Source organism: Schistocerca gregaria, chromosome 8, assembly GCF_023897955.1.
Source record: "Schistocerca gregaria isolate iqSchGreg1 chromosome 8, iqSchGreg1.2, whole genome shotgun sequence".
Lineage (NCBI taxonomy): Eukaryota > Metazoa > Arthropoda > Insecta > Orthoptera > Acrididae > Schistocerca > Schistocerca gregaria.
In genome coordinates, this window is record NC_064927.1 from 149,077,494 (window position 1) to 149,101,415 (window position 23,922).

The window sequence follows — 23,922 nt, forward strand, 5'->3', positions numbered from 1 at the left end:
GCTCTTTTAAATTCCGATTCTAATACTGGATCCCCTATCTCTTCTAAATCGACTCCTGTTTCTTCTTCTATCACATCAGACAAATCTTCACCTTCATAGAGGCTTTCAATGTATTCTTTCCACCTATCTGCTCTCTCCTCTGCATTTAACAGTGGAATTCCCGTTTCACTCTTAATGTTACCACCGTTGCTTTTAATGTCACCAAAGTTTGTTTTGACTTTCCTGTATGCTCAGTCTGTCCTTCCGACAATCATATCTTTTTCGATGTCTTCACATTTTTCCTGCAGCCATTTCGTCTTACCTTCCCTGCACTTCCTATTTATTCATTCCCCAGCGACTTGTATTTCTGTATTCCTGATTTTCCTGGAACATGTTTGTACTTCCTCCTTTCATCAATCAACTGAAGTATTTCTTCTGTTACGCATGGTTTCTTCGCAGCTACCTTCTTTGTACCTGTGTTTTCCTTCCCAACGTATGTGATGGCCCTTTTTAGAGACGGCCATTCCTCTTCAACTGTGTTGCCTACTGCGCTATTCCTTATTGCTGTATCTATAGCGTTAGAGAACTTCAGACGTATCTCGTCATACCTTATCTTCCGTATCCCACTTCTTAGCGTATTGATTCTTCCTGACTAATGTCTTGAACTTCAACCTACTCTTCATCACTACTATATTGTGATCTGAGTCTACATCTGCTCCTGGGTACGCCTTACAATCCAGTATCTGATTTCGGAATCTCTGTCTGACCATGATGTAATCTAATTGAAATCTTCCCTTATCTCCCGGCCTTTTCCAAGTATACCTCCTCCTCTTGTGATTCTTGAACAGGGTATTCGCAATTACTAGCTGAATCTTGTTACAGAACTCAATTAGTCTTTCTTCTCTTGGAGTCCTTGTCCCAAGCCCATATTCTCCTGTAACCTTTTCTTCTACTCCTTCCCCTACAACTGCATTCCAGTCGCCCATGACTATTAGATTTTCGTCCCCCTTTAGATACTGCATTACTCTTTCAATATCCTCATAAACTTTCTCTATCTGTTCATCTTCAGCTTGCGACGTCGGCATGTATACCTGAACCATCGTTGTCGGTGTTGGTCTGCTGTCGATTCCGATTAGAACAACCCGGTCACTGAACTGTTCACAGTAACACACCCTCTACCCTACCGTCCTATTCATAACGAATCCTGCACCTGTTATACCATTTTCTGCTGCTGTTGATATTACCCGGTACTCATCTGACCAGAAATCCTTCCACTTCACTTCACTGACCCCTACTATATCTAGATTGAGCCTTTGCATTTCCCTTTTCAGATTTTCTACTTTCCCTACCACGTTCAAGCTTCTGACATTCCACGCCCCGACTCGTAGAACGTTACCCTTTCGTTGATTGTTCAATCTTTTTCTCATGGTAACCTCCACCTTGGCAGTCCCCTCCCGGAGATCCGAATGGGGGACTATTCCAGAATCTTTTGCCAATGGAGAGATCATCATGACACTTCTTCAGTTACAGGGCACATGTCCTGTGGATACACGTTACGTGTCTTTAATTCAGTGGTTTCCATTGCCTTCTGCATCCTCATGTCGTTGATCATTGCTGATTCTTCCGCCTTTAGGGGCAATTTCCCACCCCTAGGACAAAAGAGTGCCCGCTCCTCCGCCCTCTTTGACAAGGCCGTTGGCAGAATGAGGTTGGCTTCTTATGCCAATGCTGACTATTTATCAAAATTTAGGCAGTGGCGGGGATCGAACCCAGGACCGAAGACGTTTTGATTATGAATCAAAGACGCTACCACTTTTTTTTAATCTCATTTTGTACGCGTTGTTCATTGCATCTGCTCGGGGCGGACGTCGTAAGATATCCGTTTAAGTTCGTTGTTGATCGATTAGCTCAGTTTTTTTATTACAGAGGGCTGCTAACCCTCTGACCGAACACGCTGAGCTACCGTGCCGGCACCCCTAGACCACGGGAGCTATTCCCTAGGCTTACACACTACTTAACCTAACTTAAACTAACTTTCGCTAAGGACAACACACACACACAAACACACACACACACATACCCGAGGGAGGACTCAAACCTCCGACGGGAGGAGCAGCGCAGAACGTAGCAAAGCACCCTAGAGCCCGCGACTACCCCGCGCGGCTGTCATGAATTATGCTCTTTTGTAAATATTGTGTGCGTAATAATAATTAGTCAGTTTTTATATGGGTAAATTTATAAGCCCTTACTTAGATTAATAAGTGCTACATTCGGTCATGTCTCATCATTAATGTGATACAAAGAAGTGGTAGTACCGACAAATTATGATGTATGAACAAATGTACTGGAAGGGGATGTATGATAATATACCTACTAAAATAAAGAATAAATGAAGCCACACTAACCAGTGTACATAGGCGTAGCGATCACGATACTATAGGCAGAAAAATAACATCCTAAAACTAAAACTGAAACTAAAAAAAGGGCGGGGGGAGGGGGAGGGGGAGTGGAAGTGGAATGGATGTTAGGTGGTTCATTACTGAAACGTTGAACAGCAACTTAACTGTGGATGACGAAGTATACATCGTAAAATAACAAAATAAAAGACACACTCTTACTGAACACAGAATTTTGAGGAAGGCCAGCACCGAGCGATAAACTTGACTACTTGACCAGAAGTAGAGGCGTAAAACCTTCCGGGAAATGTCTACCTGAATCTTCTGCCTGATCATTTAAAATGTAACCATCGGTTTCCTCTAAAGCGTTTGAAAAATTCGAGCACTCTGCTCAAAATCTAATCTACGCCTTTTCACTTCTTTGTGTAAAATTACGTTATCCTCTAGATCCTTCGGAGAATGGTTCAAATGGCTCTGGGCACTATGGGACTTAAATTCTGAGGCCATCAGTCCCCTAGAACTTAGAACTACTTAAACCTAACTAACCTAAGGACATCACACACATCCGTGCCCGAGGCAGGATACGAACCTGCGACCGTAACGGTCGCGCAGTTCCAGGCTGTAGCGCCTAGAACCGCTCGGCCACTCTGGCCGGCCTTCGGAGAATCACCAGCAATAAATACATTTTCTGTGAAGCTGGAATTGCGTACGTTACTACTTTTCTTTCCCAATAGATGTTCTTTATATCTCACCTTGATTGCGTTACCAGTTTGTCCTCTACAGTAACTGGGACAGTTGCTGCAGATCATGTTGTAGGTGCCTAAATTTGAGAACGGGTCCTCATCGTTTTTGGTAGTATGCATAAGTTTTTTTTTGTTGTTGTTAAAAGTCTACCTAGCACAATGACTGTTCGTAGCGACTTAAAAAGATGAGGTACAATAGTCGGGCAGCTTCTCATACGCCACGAATTTCTGTAGTTAATGCTAAGTGACGCCACTAGACAGTGAGTGATTGAAGGCATGTGATTTCAAGTGATGAAACACGCTATACCCTGTGGCAATCTGATAGGATGGGGGAAGGGGGGGCGGGAGTTGGCGAATGCCTGGAGAACGTTACCTGCCATCATTTGTAGTGCTGAAAGTGGAGTATGGTGGAGGTGATCAGATTTTGTACCATTGTATACTGCATACTAGGACTGTGTTCGAACACAACTCGAATTGTTCTAATAGTTTCCATCCTAGTTTGGGAAATCTCAGAGTCTGTTCGATCTTCCGATCGGCCTGAAATCCAGGGATTTCTGTTAGTACTATCAATGACCTGTCTTAGCGTTAATGCACTATGGATTTTGATGATAAAAATGACTGTGAAACTGGGACTGAAATATCCTCTATGACACCGATCTTGCGTAACAACAGCAAGTAATAAATAAATAAAATATTGCCATGAACATTCTGTCCAATTTTCGAACTGTCGCTCGCCCCGCGATCTAGTGACGTCTGGCGCTACTATTTCTAAGTTGGATCTTCCCACTGTAATTCATTGTCGCTATAAATATTACAGTCACTTTATTACAATATATTTTTTCGTTTGTTCGTCATTTGAGTATTCTGTAACTCGCAGGATTCTTTCATGTAAATGTTGCCATCTTGTTTTCGAACTGATTAAAATGTGGTAACGATTGTAACGGTTATTTTAATACGTGAACAGGAAATGAATTGCTTTTGTAACCTACTCTCATAAACAAATAAGATATTGCCCTGGGTCAGTCAAGTTCTATTATTGGGAAGACAACTTTTTCGTTTAGTATTTTACCTTTATTTAAAAATCAGCCTACATGTTTACGCTACATACAGGGCGCCAACCATTGAACTATATGAAATAAAATCGTTTGCGTTAGGACGTTAGGACGTTGAATCTGCACGGTTGGCCGCGGGTCAAGATTGGAATCAGTATGCACTGTATGGTTTGGTTTAGCGACGAAGCCTACTTTCATCTCGACGGGTTCGTCAAAAACCAAAATTGGCGCATTAGGGGGGACTGAGAATTTCACGATCGAGAAGTCCCTTCACCCTCAAAGGAAGAATGTGTGGTGTGTAGTGTGCAATGTCCAATCACGTAATACACTCCTGGAAATGGAAAAAAGAACACATTGACACCGGTGTGTCAGACCCACCATACTTGCTCCGGACACTGCGAGACGGCTGTACAAGCAATGATCACACGCACGGCACAGCGGACACACCAGGAACCGCGGTGTTGGCCGTCGAATGGCGCTAGCTGCGCAGCATTTGTGCACCGCCGCCGTCAGTGTCAGCCAGTTTGCCGTGGCATACGGAGCTCCATCGCAGTCTTTAACACTGGTAGCATGCCGCGACAGCGTGGACGTGAACCGTATGTGCAGTTGACGGACTTTGAGCGAGGGCGTATAGTGGGCATGCGGGAGGCCGGGTGGACGTACCGCCGAATTGCTCAACACGTGGGGCGTGAGGTCTCCACAGTACATCGATGTTGTCGCCAGTGGTCGGCGGAAGGTGCACGTGCCCGTCGACCTGGGACCGGACCGCAGCGACGCACGGATGCACGCCAAGACCGTAGGATCCTACTCATTGTCGTAGGGGACCGCACCGCCACTTCCCAGCAAATTAGGAAATCTGTTGCTCCTGGGGTATCGGCGAGGACCATTCGCAACCGTCTCCATGAAGCTGGGCTACGGTCCCGCACACCGTTAGGCCGTCTTCCGCTCACGCCCCAACATTGTGCAGCCCGCCTCCAGTAGTGTCGCGACAGGCGTGAATGGAGTGACGAATGTAGACGTGTCGTCTTCAGCGATGAGAGTCGCTTCTGCCTTGGTGCTAATGATGGTCGTATGCATGTTTGGCGCCGTGCAGGTGAGCGCCACAATCAGGACTGCATACGACCGAGGCACACAGGGCCAACACCCGGCATCATGGTGTGGGGAGCGATCTCCTACACTGGCCGTACACCGCTGGTGATCGTCGAGGGGACACTGAATAGTGCACGGTACATCCAAACCGTCATCGAACCCATCGTTTTACCATTCCTAGACCGGCAAGGGAACTTGCTGTTCCAACAGGACAATGCACGTCCGCATGTATCCCGTGCCACCCAACGTGCTCTAGAAGGTGTAAGTCAACTACCCTGGCCAGCAAGATCTCCGGATCTGTCCCCCATTGAGCATGTTTGGGACTGGATGAAGCGTCGTCTCACGCGGTCTGCACGTCCAGCACGAACGCTGGTCCAACTGAGGCGCCAGGTGGAAATGGCATGGCAAGCCGTTCCACAGAACTACATCCAGCATCTCTACGATCGTCTCCATGGGAGAATAGCAGCCTGCATTGCTGCGAAAGGTGGATATACACTGTACTAGTGCCGACATTGTGCATGCTCTGTTGCCTGTATCTATGTGCCTGTGGTTCTGTCAGTGTGATCATGTGATGTATCTGACCCCAGGAATGTGTCAATAAAGTTTCCCCTTCCTGTGACAATGAATTCACGGTGTTCTTATTTCAATTTCCAGGAGTGTAATCGGTGCGATCGATGTTCCTTGATGGGACGGTGTGTACGGAACGGTACGTGAAGGTTTTGGAAGAAGATTTCACTCCCATTTTCCAAAGTGACCCTGATTTCGACAAGACGTAATTCATGCAAGACGGAGGTCGACCTCATCGAAGCAGGAGTGTGTTTGATGTGCTGAAGGAGCACTTTGGAAACCGCATTCTGGCTCTGGGGTACCCAGAGGCCACTGGCATTGGACTCGATTGGTCGCCTATTCTCCGGACACGAACACATGCGACTCCTTTTTGTGGGGCTATATTCAAAGACAAGGTGTACAGCAATAAAATCTGAAAACAGCCATTCAGGACGACATCGACGGCATCAATGTTTCGACACTCCAGAGCGTCATGCCAAATTTCGTTATTCGTCTGCGCCACATCATCGCCAATGATGGGAGGTATATCTAAAATGTCAAAACCTAAATCCGAATACATGCAGCGACGTTTACACGTTGAATAAAGTGTACGCACGCTTTACGTTCTTTTTTCTTTCATGTAGTTCAACCGACCGCAGTGGCCATGCGGTTCTAGGCGCTACAGTCTGGAACCGCGCGACTGCTACGGTCGCAGGTTCGAATCCTGCCTCGGGCATAGATGTGTGTGATGTCCTTAGGTTAGTTAGGTTTAAGTAGTTTTAAGTTCCAGGGGACTGATGACCAAAGAAGTTAAGTCCCACACTGCTCAGAGCCATTTTAACCATTTTTTTTTTTGTGGTTTAATTATTGTTACCTTGTATCAATACATACCGATAACGCATAAGAACTCGTAAATTTTTTCAGACGCAATAGAAGTTGTTTAGTAGTAGTATATAATGCTATTTCTTTGGTTCACAAAATAGTCAAATTTTAAACAGAGCTGTAGCGTATTTCTGGACCAGATCATAGTTTCCTGCGTATGCATTACATTCGCACCGTGCGAGTCAAATGCCCTCGATAGTTTATCAGTGTATCGGAAAATCTCGAGTCCGTTCGAACACCAATGTCGTTTGCTCACCACTACTGCATACGGCAGAAGGTCAGTTGGGAGAGGACAATTCTGTCAGTATGACAATGTACCCCAACATAAAGCACCATCTGTGAGGGAAATGGTTTGCGAACAATAAAATTCTTGGAATGGACTGGCATGTCCAGAGTCCGATCTGAACACAATGGAACACCTTCGGGACGATATAGAACGTGGACTTCACTGCAGACAACAGCGTCAAACATCAATACCTTTTCTGGTTTCAGTTCTTGAGAGGGAATGGGTTACTTTTCTCAAGACAGACACCTCACTGAAAGTGTCCCCTGCAGAGTTCAAGCGATCATGAAGGTGAATGGTAGACACACCCCATATTAATACCCAGGTGTCCGGTTAATAGTGATGAAATAGTGTGTCTACTTCTAGTGTGTCTATTTCTTCTTTGAATCTGTGATTAATACACGTTATAGAAAGACCACACCAGGAACTTGATTTCAGTAAGGCATTTGACACCGTCCCGCATTTCAGTTTAATGGAAAAAAGAGCTTAAGAAGTATAGGAGCGGACTTGCGATTAAATTGAAAACTTTCTTGCAGATAAAACTCAACACGTCGCTCTTAACGGAACAAAGTCGACAGATGTAAAGGTAATATCCGGAGTACCACAGCAAACTGTGATACGACCGTTGCTGTTTACAATATATACAGGGTGAGTCACCTAACATTACCGCTGGATATATTTCGTAAACCACATCAAATACTGACAAATAGATTCCACAGACCGAACGTGAGTAGAGGGGCTAGTGTAATTGTTTAATACAAACCATACAAAAATGCACGGAAGTATGTTTTTTAACACAAACCTAAGTTTTTTAAATGGAACCCCGTTAGTTTTGCTAGCACGTCTGAACATATAAACAAATCCGTAATCAGTGCCGTTTGTTGCATTGTAAAATGTTAATTACATCCGGAGATATTGTAACCTAAAGTTGACGCTTGAGTACCACTCCTCCGCTGTTCGATCGTGTGTATCGGAGAGCACCGAATTACATAGTGATCCAAAGGGAACGGTGATGGACCTTAGGTATAGAAGAGACTGGAACAGCACATTACGTCCACATGCTAACACCTTTTTATTGATCTTTTTCACTGACGCACATGTACATTACCATGAGGGGTGAGATACACGTACAAACGTGCTTTCCGTTTTCAATTACGGAGTGGAATAGAGTGTGTTCCGACATGTCATGACAATAGATGTTCAATGTGGTGGCCATCATTTGCTGCACACAATTGCAGTCTCTGGCGTAATGAATGTCGTACACGCCGCAGTACACCTGGTGTAATGTCGCCGCAGGCTGCCACAATACGTTGTTTCATATCCTCTGGGGTTGTAGGCACATCACGGTACACATTCTCCTTTAACGTACCCCACAGAAAGAAGTCCAGAGGTGTAAGATCAGGAGAACGGGCTGCCTAATTTATGCGTCCTCCACGTCCTATGAAACGCCCGTCGAACATCCTGTCAAGCGTCAGCCTAGTGTTAATTGCGGAATGTGCAGGTGCACCATCATGCTGATACCACATACGTCGACGCGTTTCCAGTGGGACATTTTCGAGCAACGTTGGCAGATCATTCTGTAGAAACGCCATGTATGTTGCAGCTGTTTGGGCCCCTGGAATGAAGTGAGGACCAATGAGGTGGTCGCCAATAATTCCGCACCATACATTTACAGTCCACGATCGCTGTCGCTCTAACTGTCTGAGCCAGCGAGGATTGTCCACGGACCAGTAATGCATGTTCCGTAGATTCACTGCCTCGTGGTTTGTGAAACCCGCTTCATCGGTAAACAGGTAGAACTGCAACGCATTTTCTGTTAATGCCCATTGCAGAATTGCACTCGATGATTAAAGTCATCACCATGTAATTGCTGATGTGGCGACACATGAAACGGGTGAAAGAGGTGACGATACAGTATGTGCATGACACTACTTTGACTCAGTCCACCGGCTCTCGCAATGTCCCGTGTACTCATGTGTGGTTTGATGGCAACAGCAGCTAACACACCAACTGCACCCGCTTCTCCTGTGACGGGCCTGTTACGGACCCGTTTAAGTGTTACGACCCTACCTGTTGCATACAGTTGGCGGTAGATGGTTTGCAATGTGCGGCACGTTGGATGCTCTCTGTCCTCGTAGCGTTCTGCATACACCCTGCAGGCTTCAGCTGCATTTCGTCGACACTCGCCATAGATGAGTATCATTTCGGCCTTTTCAGAGTTCGAATACACCATGGTCACAGTTCCTACAACACTACACTATCACAGACGTCTGGTAACACGGTGTACTACAGTTGGTCCGCGTGCAGAGACGAATGCAGAATAACAATAGCAGCAAGCGCTACATGCGGACACTGCGACAGTTAGACCAAACCACAACAGTGCACTACAGCCACACTCGAAAACACAGTCGTCATCGTAAACATGTCCCTGCAGATGCTGCTCGCCGACCGTGGCCCGTGTTTGTTACAACACGCAACTGAACGTCGGAGGTTTCAAGCGTCAACTTTAGGTTACAATATCTCCGGATGTAATTAACATTTTACAATGCAACAAACGGCACTGATTACGTATTTGTTTATATGTTCAGATGTGCTAACAATACTAACGTGGTTCGATTTAAAAAAAGTAGGTTTGTGTTAAAAAACATACTTCCGTGCATTTTTATATGGTTTGTATTAAACAATTACACTAGCCCCTCTCCTCACGTTCGGTCTGTGGAATCGGTTCGTCAGTACTTGATGTGGTTTACGAAATATATCCAGCGGTAACGTTAGGTGACTCACCCTGTATAAATAATCTAGCAGAAAGCGTCGGATCCTCTTTAAGACTATTCGCATATGATGCATTTGTCTGTACTAAAGTAGCAGCGCCAAAAGATAGTAAGAATTTGCTGGACGACCTGCAGAGAATTGGTGACAAGTGCAGGCTCTGGCAGTTGACCCTAAACATAAATAAATGTAACATATTGCGCATACATAGGAAAAGAAATCCACTACTGTACAGCCACACTGTTGATGACGAACAGCTGGAGACAGCGTCTGTCGTAAAATATTTAGGCGTAACTATCCAGAGCGACCTTAAGTGGAATGACCATATAAAACAGATAGTGGGAAAAGCAGATAGCAGATTCATCGGAAGAATCTTAAGGAAATGTAACTCATCCACGAAAGAAATGGCTTATAATGCGTGAGCCGTGGCGCGGTTGGTGCCAGTGTTCTCGCACTTAGAATGGCATCGCTGCCATCGATTATAGGATCACCATCTGGGCCTTCCACGATTAAGACCGGTGGTCGTGTGGTTAACGGGGGAGAGAAATGAGACAGGGTTGGAGGTGGTTTGTTGACGTTTACCGTGAAGCCTGTGGTACGACGCCTGTACGCTATGGGCAGGGCCAGCGAGAGATCCCAGGAGTGACTTGATGGGACCTCTGGTTTGGGTATTGCGGTGGTGCGCTGTTGTGTTTTGGGGCTTTTCTGCTGCGAGGGCATGTATAGGTTTTTGTTACTGGCCATTGAAATTGAGATGTGTCTATGGAAGGAAATGTGTGATGCTCGCCGCTGTGTCATGTGAAAACGCTTCGTCTGCCTTGGGTCTGTGCAGGAAATAATGTGAAGAAAGCCGGCCGGAGTGGCCGTGCGTTTCTAGGCGCTGCAGTCTGGAACCGAGCGTCCGCTACGGTCGCAGGTTCGAATCCTGCCTCGGGCATGGATGTGTGTTATGTGCTTAGCTTAGTTAAGTTTAATTAGTTCTAAGTTCTAGGCGACTTATGACATCAGAAGTTAAGTCGCATAATGTTCAGAGCCATTTGAACCATTTGAACCATGTGAAGTAAATAGCTGATACCACGGCGACGTCTTGCTCTCACGCGTTGTTGAATATATTTCGGAGTCACTGAATGGTGAAGATATCCCACGTATAAAGCAAATGAAGCCATTTGTGCCATACTAAGGTACTGTTTTATTCTGTTTAAATCTGTCAGTTATATGTGCATTTATATGCCCTTCTTTAGTTGCAGAAGTTATAGAAGTGTCTGAATGGTGGGCTACATATGGTTCCCAAGTTGTGCAGCGACAGTAAACCATAAAATTACCAAATAAGCAGCAACCAGTCGCAAAATCATGTTTTCCTTATTTACTTTTGCAAATCGATTTCAACTGATATGTTTCCTCAGTAGTAACACTGTCTTAAGCAGAGGTCAAGCATAAATTTTGAAAGCACCGATGATGGCTGTTAATCAGTAGAAATCGATTTGCAAAAGTAAATAAAGAAAGTATGATTTTGTGACTGGTTACTGCTTATTTGGTAATTTTAATTACAGGAGTGTGTAAACAGAGAGCTATGTGGAAAGGGATGTAAAGTTGAAACCCTTCCAATAAGTGAATACACTCGAAAGGTGCCTTTCGATACCAGTACCTACCAAGGTTAATAAGTATTATACACAAAATTGTTTATTCTAATTATATTAAATTGGAGATGTAAGGTTGGTTGTGTGGCACTGTAAATTACTGTTGTCTCCTCTGTGTGGCAGCATAGCATTGTAAGTAGCTTCAATCATTATTCCTGTCATATTTCTAGTTTTGTATTCGCGGGTTTGCTTAAGCTGACACTGTTAAGTTGCAAGACCCACAAACAGGCAAGTCAAACTGTGTATTCTATGAGCTCAAGACGATATTCTATTACGTGGTACCTTAGATTGTCATAGGTTAGGAGTATTTCACGTGTTATTAATATTCTGCTGTTTGCTTTGTCTGAAGAGGAGCTAGTTCAGTGAAGTAGTCGTTTATATTCTATTAGTGTGTTACGCGTTGTGCCTTTTCATGTTAATTGTTTTTAAGAAGCTACAAATGACTCTGTGTATGTTGCAGGTAAATGTAACTGACGTATTCACGGGGGTTGCGTCGTGACGGGCTTGATAGTGGCCCTTTTCACTACGGCACATCCGGCTATCCTCCTTCAGTGCATAATTATGTCTCGCTTATATCGTTGCTGTATTTGGCGAGTGGAATTATGGCTTACTGTAATCACCTTATATCTTGAAGTTAAGTATCTCCCTTGCCAGGGCGCGAACCTTCGTGGATGTAGTCATATTCTCATCTGTAAAGATTGATAGTGTTATTCATTTGTTCTCGTCAAATGTATGATTATTTATCTTGTTATAGTAAAGTGTAACTGTTAGCGAGGTCCGAATTGGGACATTGTATTCTCCTCTTGTGGAAGCAAATTTAAGTGATTTTATTCCTTCTTTAAGTAACCTTTAGATGCGTACATATTGCCTCCATGTTTAGTGTTTTTATAGCTTCCACGTTGATTAGAATTACAGTAAAGGTAAATTTGGCAACGGAGGGTTTCGTGTATTTATTAGTTGCTAAGTGGATACTAAGTTAAGTGCAGAAACCCTGCCAATGCGCTTGTTCGCCCGATTCTTGAGTATAGTTCATCTATCTAGGATCCCTACCACGTGGAACTGATAGAGGAGAGCAGCGCGTTTTGTCACGGCATCGTTTAGCTGGCGAAAGAGCGTTACGGAGATGCCAAACAAAACTCCACTGGCAGACGTTACAACAGAGACGTTGTACATCACGGGGAGATTTACTACTGGTATTTCGGGACAGCTCTTTTCAGGAGAGTCGGACATCATATTACTTCCCCTCCCTCCCCCCTCCTCCCCCATATGTGGTATCTCGCGTATTGACCACGAGGAGAAAATTCGAGAAATTAGAGCCAATAGAGAAGCTTGCCGGTAATCATTCTTCCCACGCACTATTCGCTGGAGGTATCAGATAGTGGTACTGAAAGTACCCTCCACCACACACCATTCGGTGGCTTACGTTGTATGATGTAGACGTAGATGAACTTGTAGCAATCTCCTGACGACGGAACTGCACAGGTTCCCAGTGCTTCGTCGCCATCACTCACCTCCCCCAATGCGACAGTGGCAGGCTGCAGTGTTCCCGTTGTTACGCATGTCGAGGGAATGGCACTCGTAGAGCGACAACACCTAAAATCGTGTCCACTCGAGGCGGTGAAAATTTGCCGCGCCAATTTCTTTATGCAGAGCTGCCGACGGCGGCGCGTGCTCTCAGGCGCGTGTGTTGCGGGGCGGCGCCGCCAGCCGGCTATTTACATAAGCCTGCGCTGACAGGGCAGAAGTGGCGGGCAATCAAGCAAACACGGCGGGCCGGCGGCGCCGCGCCAGCTGCGGCCGCGGCTCGGGGCCGTTTTTGCCCAGCCAGGTCCGCGACACGGCCGCCCTCGGCTCCATTCAGCTGTCAGTCAATGCCGGCTCAATGCTGAGCGGCCGCAGGTGAGGGCAGGACAGCCGATGACCAGTGAGCAGCTGCCTCCCCACTCTCACACTGCGGCCCGCACAACTCATACTGGACGTCTGCAGCGAGACACTTTCTGCTCAAAATGGACTACTTGCGGTGGGTACGAGTCACGTGTCTGCTTGTACACTAAGACGACTTCAGTCAGGGGATAGAGACAAGCACGTATAAACATGGCGCTGGTATCGCAGACTCCAGGTAGAAAGGGGCAGTTCATTGGTGGAGTTGTCATATGTACTCAAGCGATACACGTGGAAAGGTTCCCGACGTGATTATGGCCGCACGACGGGAGTGGAGTGGTAGTTGGTAGTTGGAGCTACACATGTCACATTCCACTTGGGAAAGCGTTAGGGAATTCAGTATTCATATATCCACAGCTCAAGAGAGTGGTTCAAATGTCTCTGAGCACTGTGGGACTTAACATCTGAGGTCATCAGTCCCCTAGAACTTGGAACTACTTTAACCTAACCAACATAAGGACATCACATACATCCATGCCCGTGACAGGATTCGAACCTGCGACCGTAGCAGCAGTGGGGTTCCGGACCGAAGCGCCTACAACCGCCCGGCCATTGCGGCCAGCTTCAAAAGTGTGCTGAGAATACCAAATTCTAGGCATTACCTGTGAAAAAGGACAACGCAGTGGCCGCCGGCCTTCCCTTGACGACCGAGGGCAGCGACATTTACCCTAGAGTTGTCACACAATATTGCCACGCTCTCCCTCCCCTCCCCTCCCCAAGAAAAATGGAGATCAACTTCCAACAGGATAATGTATCAGGCCTGAGTTATTTCTACTAACCTAAGAAAATCACGGGAAGATAGGTCACTTGGGCTACGTCCATTAACCTAAGTCACCCGACCTCCTCCACCTCCGAGCAACCGGCGCCAAGTTTGAATTTTGAGAGTAAAGAAATGTCAATTCGCGTATCTCTACTAAGCTGACAAAATGGCGTGAAAGAAAGATTACCTCCACTAAGTCATCTGACCACCACCTCCTTTCTAGAGATTCATGGGAAAAGGACTTACCGTGCACTGGATTGCTGGAGAGAGGAAGGAGTGTACTTTATTTATTTTCGAACAATATATTTAGGGATGCAGTATACTTATCATGGTGATACAGAAGACACGCTCTGACATGCAACACAGCATACAGAACTGCAAACCACTCCTAAATAACTCGTGTATAATGCTCTACACACATGCTTGCTAATAGTAAACTGTCAAAATAACGTATAGCGGAGCCTACAGACATGCAAACCACTCGTAAATAATGCAATACATTTACGTCCAGAGAACCAAACAACTCATAAATTGTGAAAATAATAAACTATCTAAAAGACTCTGCAAACATACTAGCTAATCGTCAGATGTCGATATCATGCACTAGTCTTTATTTAAACAATTAGAAACAGCACCACCATCCAGTGTGCCCATCAGGAGGTCCGCACTCCAACTGACATAGTACACATAACCTCCAGTGGAGGGCGCTGTCGTCCAAGATGGCAGCCATGACGTCAGCTGATGACGCAAGTACCGTTATCCAAGATGGCGGCAAACAGTGTGTCTACCATGGAGGATGCTAAGTTCACCCAACCTGTATATGATGTGACGTCATTATGACGTATATACGCTTTAGTCGATTAACACACCTATCGACTTTTACGAATGTTCGAGATTCTAAACTGTGGTCAGCTAGTGGTTTGTTTTGACACGTGCGATTCTGAAAACAGCTCACTGTGGCAGCGTATATGTATTTCGCCAAAATAAAAGAGCTGGATATTAATAGACCGTGGCCTTGAAAACACCACAGACAACACGTTTCGTAAAAAAGTGAAGTCTTCTTATGTCCCGACCAGATTAGATTGTGTTATTGTTGTATTGAATGCTTACGCCGAAAATAATATTTATTTATTACCAACATTTTAGTATGGTTTCATACAATTGGTCTTGTCAGTACATATTAGATTGTAGCAGCATCCTCTTGCTGACTTTTTTTTCTTAATTTATATAGGTGAAAGAGAACTCGTGCAAGTTTGTTAGCTAAGTAATTTACATGTCCTTCCCAAGGTAGTCTTTTATCGACCATAATTCGAAGTAATTTGACACTCGGACCGTAGAGACCGGTACCTTAGTGTAGAGTAATGACTGGTGTATAGAATGATTGAATTTCGAACTTAAAAAGAAAAATATGAGGCATTGTTGAAGAAAAATCGTCGACCGGAGATGAAATACGAGAGGAAGTGGATTTCTCAATGTAATCTTAACCAAAGGTTAGTGTCTAGTACTGATTGACGTATGAGATGATTGAATGCAGTGTCAAAGCATTCCATGGTGGTATGATAAACCAGACGTACTGTATATTATGTCATGTATACAACCACAATAGTTTTAGCATGTACCTGGCCATGTTCAATGTGGTTTATGTCAGCAGTATAACTTGCAAAGACAAGATTATGCAAAATACAAATTGCATCACAACATGAGCGAATAGCCACAATAATTAGAGACGAGCAAACGAAAAACAACGCACAGGACACAAACACAGTACGATACACGATTTAAACGCAAGGAACGCAAAACACACTTAAACGAATGGCGCAGAGCACAGCGATACCCTGTCACAACCTCTCGAAAGTTCACAAAAGTCGAATAGTCGATATACGGTTTCTATCGTTTTCGATGTAGCGTGTATACGTCATAATGACGTCACATCGTATCCAAGTCCAGTGAACTTAGCATCCTCCGTCTACCATGAGGCTTAGACCTAGTACACAGTACCACCACAACAGAGCGCTGTTGTCCGCTCTATGGCGTAATCCAATATAGTGGGGGAAATGGCGTGAAAACGTCTCTGCCTGTAATGGATATAAGTTTTTATTTTGCAGTCGATGTCTCCACCATAAGAACTAGACTCCAACTGACCTAGTACACATACTGATACCAGAGTGTACTGTTATCCCTGCTGTGATGTAATAACAGATGGTGGTCTGGAGGCGTAAAAGGCGCGAGAATGACTCAGCCTTTATTTATTTTGGAACAATTTATTTAGGGGTGGAGTATATTTATCACACTAGTACAAAACACAAGCTGGGGTCATGTCACACAGCCCACAGACCTGTAAGCTACTCCTAAATAACGCTCTGCAGTCACACGAACAGCTCCTTATTTACAGAAATAATTTCAGTACAGAACTGTATTGGTAAGAGAGAACACATGCACTCCTAAGGCTAAAACGTTCCTCACTTATAACGGGCCTGCATTTCCAACATACCAGTCGTATGGAATGTAGTGCTGTTAATATTCCCGTGTGAGAAATATATTTCAAGTGAGTGACATCCTCCTTCCTGGTTTCTCTACGATAAACTATGTTATCGAACCATAAAACGAAAAAAACTACTTCAATAAAACGTTTGCTGTGCGTGATATGAGCACAATGTAGCATTCCGGAGACGTATAATGTCCACCGTTCACATCCAATTACTGTTCAGAAATTATACAATGCATGCATCAGGCCTAAATAAAATGAACTTAGCAGCGGAGGATACTTCCTACAAGGAAACAGATCAACGCATAGCAGCAGCGTCCGACATGTGAAAATTACAAGTCATTCCGTCACTAACTCTGTAAATAGCACATCTGTCAGGCAAATGCGTACATGGATTGCAGGGCCTCACAAGCATCTATCGCTAACTTAGTTATAACGCTGAAGTCTCAATTTTACACCCAAGATGCGAATGGAGTACATCGTATAAATCAAAGTTCGTTTAGAGGAATGTGTCAAGTTTCATCACACATGAGATGGAAGTCCTCTGATGACCGACAGGTTTACAGTTAATGGTGGCAAGAAGACAGTGCTTTAAACCACATACAGAACACGTGGCTGTTTACGAATAGAATGCAAGCTATGTCACACGACTGATGCGTCCGGACAGAAGAGTGGAAAAATTGACCTGCAGCAACTTCTCCTTCTCTAGAACGCATCATTAGTTTATCATTAAATAATACCTCATTACAGCTTCATCTCAATCGATTACCCTATCCAGTCTCTGTTATCCTCTAATGCATATGCAAGTAATTTTAGATGTGAATGGTTCTCTGTCTTCCTGAAAAGCATCAAAAACAGTAGTTAACTTGCGTGTATCACTGGTACCTAAATAGGCATACAGTATATTGCTGCCTCAACGAAAAAAATTGATTGTCTCTCTGATTCCCTTCGTTTCGATGTCGACGTTTTCTCGGATTCCTCCTGTTTCTGCATACTTGTTTCCGTGTACAGATTGTTCGGCGCGAATCAGAAGATACGCAAGTACTTTCTCAATTTCCACGCATGTCGGTGTGTATTCGCTTAATTTATATGCATTCTCCCGTCATTTTTCGCAATTCTATCGGTATTATGTCATTTACTATTAAAAACAGTCTTGATCACGATTTATTTATCAAGGTGACCGGTTTATAAGATATTGATCACTGGTGTTCCCGTAATGCATTCAAAAGATATTCTGTCAGTTTATCCACGCGATCATGACATAACCTCTCGCCCTCTGTACTAAAATTGCTTGTAAATGCAGTACAGCTGCCAAAACCTAGCCCAAATGCATTAATCGGGATGCGTAGTATAACACTGTTGCCGATTGTATCCAGTCGCCTCCACCCAACATATTCCACATTTGGAGAGCGTTTGCTCTGTTTTCTCTATGTCTGTGTATATGCATGTGTCACTTTCTAAATTAGGTAATTTTATTACGAGGTTGCACCATCTACGACGTGTAAACGCACTGTTGATCTGATACTATATACTCCACTGATCACCATCTATATTCAGTGTCATGGTATTTGGACAAGAAAACATTTCATTCAGAGGTAATGTCGTACCTTGCTTTATAAAGCCAGTATAGCTTTTAACATGGATACTTGTTTGCACCTGTAGGACCAAGACCGCTTGTGGTGGTAATATGGTTGTGTTTTTTAACACCTGGTGGTTTGTAAGACGATTACACCTAAACTTATGAGACATGCCCACCAATCGTTGAATTTTGGTCAGTATTATTTCGTATCGTCAGCAATCTTTTACTGACGACGTGTTATACTTAGTAGTAGGGGACGTGTGATAGGTTGGCCATGAGCATCAGGTTTATGAAGTGTGTTTGTGTTCCGAAATGTGCAAAGGAGATGACTGTGTCCAGTCGTAAGGAAGGGATGGATCTGGCGTGGAATATTGTGATACCAAAGGGGATGTCAAGTCATAAGAATGGAACACATATTTCTATTTCCAGAGCTATTAGCAGGGTGTATTTCCAATACTTTGCTCATTGTCGAATGTCATTTAACTGAAACCGCAATTGTAACATTTAATTATAAGTATAGCCATCAAATATATTTATGACCAATTTCGTAGGATTATTCTGTCTATGCCTGGCTTGTGGCTGGAATGATGGACGTTTCCCGCTAACGGCAGGGGCCGTCAGAATGGAGAGGGCTGTTGCAATGCAGGAATGTAGTTGCCTTACCCATTTAGTCCTCTAGACTGCCGAATAGCGAAATAATACTCAGTATGTGTTGGACTGCTTTCGTGATCAAGTGGAAATTTGAGAAGATTCAATATGTAAGTGTATTTGCGCAGGGCCATTATTCCCTCCAATGTAAATTGTTCCGTTCACTGCCTTTTCGCATTTCACGTCTTTATTTAGTTGAGAGAAGATCGATTGTGGTGTGTGCATCTAGCAGGTGGAAGACAGGTTTGCTAGTTCTCTAGATATAAGAATCACCTTTTTTGACTTTGTAACTTATAGGGGTGATTTGGAATCTGTTACATCACCGGCATCGGTATTCGCGAGTGGAAATATCGGTGTCCTCTATTTTCTTTTTCGAGTTTCCACGTAAATGTCTTCGCTGGCGTGATAAGTATCTCAGTCGAACGTAAAAAAAATATACAGATTTTGCTCATAAATGAAACTGGACTTTGTATATTTTTGTGCAAAGGGGACATCTATTATAGCCACGAATGTTTTTTTTCCCGTTTTGTTAATAGTTGCTTTATTATAGGAATCGAGTTTGCAAAATAATCCCTCGCTAAACGACGGGTAAGTTCTCTACGATACTATGGCTCTTGTCCGGTCCCTGCTGGAGCGTGCTACGTGATGTTAAACAAAAGTGTTATCCATACCAGAACGAGAGGCGTTGGGGACCTGTCTCGTCTGTGACAGCGGCGCCTTCTAGCCATTAGGGGCAGCTGCGACAATATGATTTAGACGACCAAGATGCATTTGGGGAAAGCCGCCCTTTTATCTCCTAGATAACTATACTCGCTTTTGTGTTGGCGAAGCACGATCTTTCAAAGGCGGGTAGCGGCCAGCACGGACCGCGAGGGTGTCGGCGGAGTAGCTCCATCCCGAAGATTTATTTTCGGTAGTTTGTTACTGTACATGGAGGAGAACACACGTTCAACGACGAATTTCCCCAGTATATCTGATGCATTATAACCCTTTCAATACGAGTGCTGTTTTTTTTTTTTTTTTTCCTTTCGCGACAATTTTGAAGTGTAATTATAACTGTGACGTTATTTTTCCATCAGCTGTGATAGCGTGTATTGACTTCGGTTAGCTGGGCTGTAGGGTGAGTTTTAGTAGTCCTGTGTAGTGAACTCTGACGTCAAACAGTGAAAGATGCTATATGCTTGCAGGTAATACACTTTTTTAAACTGCTCTCTGCCCAACACCAGATCTAGTCAGTTGAACGTATTTCCCACCAAAAGAATAAAGATTGTACCTTATACCCCAGCCTTTTTACCCCTAGCTTGTAGCTGTAGGGTAGAGTTTGTGTGTGTCTGTCGCTGATTTCGAGTGGCATTGCGAGATTTTTTAGCGGCAGGATAACACCAGTTGTATGGTATCGTCAGGTTTTGCTGAGTATTGACATCCGTCGGAAGCGCCATGCATATAATTGCGTAATTAGGTTCGATCTTTGTGATTAATTACGTAATTAGAATCGATATTTGTGTATGTTTGGAGTGGAATTACGAAATTCATTTTCCCAGGAAGATAACACTAGTTGTATGGTATCGTCAGTTTTTGCGCTATATTGCGATTTTATGCTGTCCTTGAGCAGTGCTATGCATATCGTTGTGTAATTAATACCGATCTTTGTGATTAATTATGTAACTAGGATCGATATTTGCGTCAGTTTCAAGTGGTACTGCGAATTTTTTTTCCAAGTAGGATAAGACCAGTTGTTAGTATAGCTAGTTTTTGCGATTTTAAGCCGTTCTTGTGCAGCGCTAATCATATAGTTGTGTAATTAGGACCGATCTTTGTGATTAATTACGTAATTAGAATGGATATTTACGCCAGTTTCCCAAGCAGGATAAATAAACTATACTAACCTAACCTTCCTGTCCTTCATCTGGGCACTTTCCATGTGTTAGAGGGTGCACTTAGGCTATCCATGCTGATAAGTTGCCTTTTTTACGTGTACTGTGTTTGTGGTGGTGGTGGTGGTTAGTGTTTAACGTCCCGTCGACAACGAGGTCATTAGAGACGGAGCGCAAGCTCGGGTTAGGGAAGGATTGGGAAGGAAATCGGCCGTGCCCTTTCAAAGGAATCATCCCGGCATTTGCCTGAAACGATTTAGGGAAATCACGGAAAACCTAAATCAGGATGGCCGGAGACGGGATTGAACCGTCGTCCTCCCGAATGCGACTGTGTTTGTTTGTGCACTGAATTATGTTCAAGCATTAAGGCTCGCTTCCATTCTTCATGCAGTGAGCTGTGGATGCACTCCTCAGCTGAATGAGTGCATGTAATACAGCTATTAAAACTCCCCCTGCCTGGCACCAACATCTCGCTAATTGGCAACTCAACAAGCACTGATATCTCAGCCTCTTGTGGTGGTAACACCAAACTAAGTTGTATGTAGATAATACATTTAAACAAATTATATTCGAATTGAATGTCATCACGGGCAGTATCTAGTGGGGGCAAAACCATACTAACTCCCCTCAGCTGCAGGAGTAAGCTATTATAACAAAATTCCCTCCAGAATTCGAAATTCCTGTCCATTTTCCAAGAGGATGACGCACCATCATGCAAAGAGTCGGAAAGCGAGGTGGGTGACTCGTAGAGTAGAGCACATAATTCAATTTCCAGCCAAAATTCAAACTTCCCACTAGGGTGGCGTGGCACTTTCCCGCGAAAAGCCGCAATCTTGGATACCGGTACTCGTGTCATCATCTGACGTCACGGCCGCCATTTTGGATAACGGTACCCCGCGTCATCAGATGACGTCACGTACTCGCGTCATCAGCTGACGTCACGGCCGCTATCTTGGAGACGACAGTGGGGTGGTACGAACCTTGCTACACTACTAACGGTCACGTTCGGCTACTTTGAGACCATTTGCAGCCATTCATGGACTTCATGTTTCGAGACAACGATGGAATTTTCAGGGACGACAATGCGCTGTGGCACTGGGCCACAGCAGTTTGTAACTGGCTTCAAGAACCTTATGGAGAATTCGAACTAATGATTTAGCTACCCAGATCACCCGGTAGGAATCCCACCTAACATTTATGGCACATAATCGAGAGGTCAGCTCGTGCACAAACTTCTGCACCGGCAACACTTTCACAGTTATGGACGTTTATAGAGGCATTATGGCTGAATTTTCTGCAGGGGATTTCCAACGACTTGTTGAGTCCACGCATGTCGAGTTCCTGCACTGCGCCAGGTAAAATGAGGTCAGGAAGGATATTAGTATTTCTGTCATCTCATTGTAAATCAGCAACCAACAGTGTAGCCTGTGGACCAGTGACGCCAATGATGAACTGACTCTACAAAAGTTAGTGTTTTAAAATTCTTAGTATATTGCAGATTGCGCACGGGAGACCGTTGCGTGTAACGGTCCATCACATACGCTTTTACTATCGCAACAATGAACGGCATAAATGAGAAACCATGGGTTAAATATTTAACAGAATCGTATAAAGGTAAAAAAATTTCCAGGAAACGAAGAGAGATTAGGTTCAAAATGGCCCTGAGCACTATGGGACTTAACATCTGAGGTCATCAGCCCCCTAGAACTTAGAACTAATTAAACCTAACTAACCTAAGGACATCACACACATCCATGCCCGAGGCAGGATTCGAACCTGCGACCGTAGCGTTCACGCGGTTCCCGACTGAAGCGTCTAGATCCGCATGGAGAGAGATTCGGTATCAATATACAAAAAAGGGTCGAGGTAACTGTTTAATGGGCAAAGATAGATGATGATGATGATGATGATGATGATATTTTGTTTGCGGGGCGCTCAAGTGTGCGGGTATCAGCGCCTGTACTAACTTCCAATCTTTACACAGTCTATACTCACAAAGATGGAAGAAGCTGTAAGTCTGCCAAAAAGTGGGAAGTCTCCAGGGAAAGACAGGATTCCCAATGAAGCGTGGAGGATATCCACTTGCTGAACAATTAACCAATCTACTTATAAATGATATAACTACTAATAAAATTCGAAGTTAATGCAAGAACTACTATTACTGTTCTCATGCACAAAAAAAGCGGTAAGAAAAGAATCGTTCAATTACGGAGGGATAAATCTACTGAATTCAGAGCTTAAACTCGTGTCAGAAATAACAGGAAATTGAAAAAAATCATTATAAGCTTTACAAAGCAGCAGTACAGCTTTAGATACAGTAATTCATGTACACATGCAATATTCATTCTTAGACAAGTCCATTGAATACAACAGATCAGCTTATTATTGCTTTATTGATTTACAAAAGTCTGCCGATACGATTCACCTAATAGTTGTGGTAAACTGTGCAATCGCAGGATTCCTTCCAATTAAAAAAAGAAAAAGTGAAGACATTTGTTTCAGGCTAACCGGCTGCATAACAGTTGTACCACTATTTGGACAAGGTGACTCTTTAAGCCCGTCATCTTTTAATATACGCATGGATGAGGTGATAAAGAAGGTATTGGCTGGTAGTAGTTATAGTGACAGATGAAAACATAAAAACCATTTGTTATGTTGATGATGGACTTCTGCTAGTACACAGTGAAAATAACCTGCATAAACTCTTACATGTATTTAATGTGGCAGCCATAAACCTAAATATGTTCGTACCCACTCAGAAAACCACATGTATGACATGTATGACTATATCTGCTCAACCAACTGGAAACAGGGAACAAATAGCTTAAGCAAACAAAGTGCAGGGTATTTAGACCAGGGTGTTGAGACAATACTGTTTGGAAAAACAAACAAATAGGAATACATGCAAAGGCAAGAATATTCAAAACAATTGTGAGACCAATTATGATTTACACACTTGCGACAAGAACTGATACATCAAAATCTAGAAGGATTTTGGATACTATGGACAGGAGAATTGTGTTAAGGATTTCAGAGAACACACAGAGACAGAGAGAAAAGTGAAAGAATTAGAAAATAATGTACAGTCGACTGACACATAGTCAGGATGGAAGAACGGAATATTACGGAAATCGTGAGAAATAAATCACCAACTGCTCAAAGATACACTGGGCCTGAGGCGTACTGAAGGGAACAGGCTTTAGCCTAAAAAAAGGAAGAAGAACAGAATTCCGTATGCGAGCTGAAATGCATGGTTACG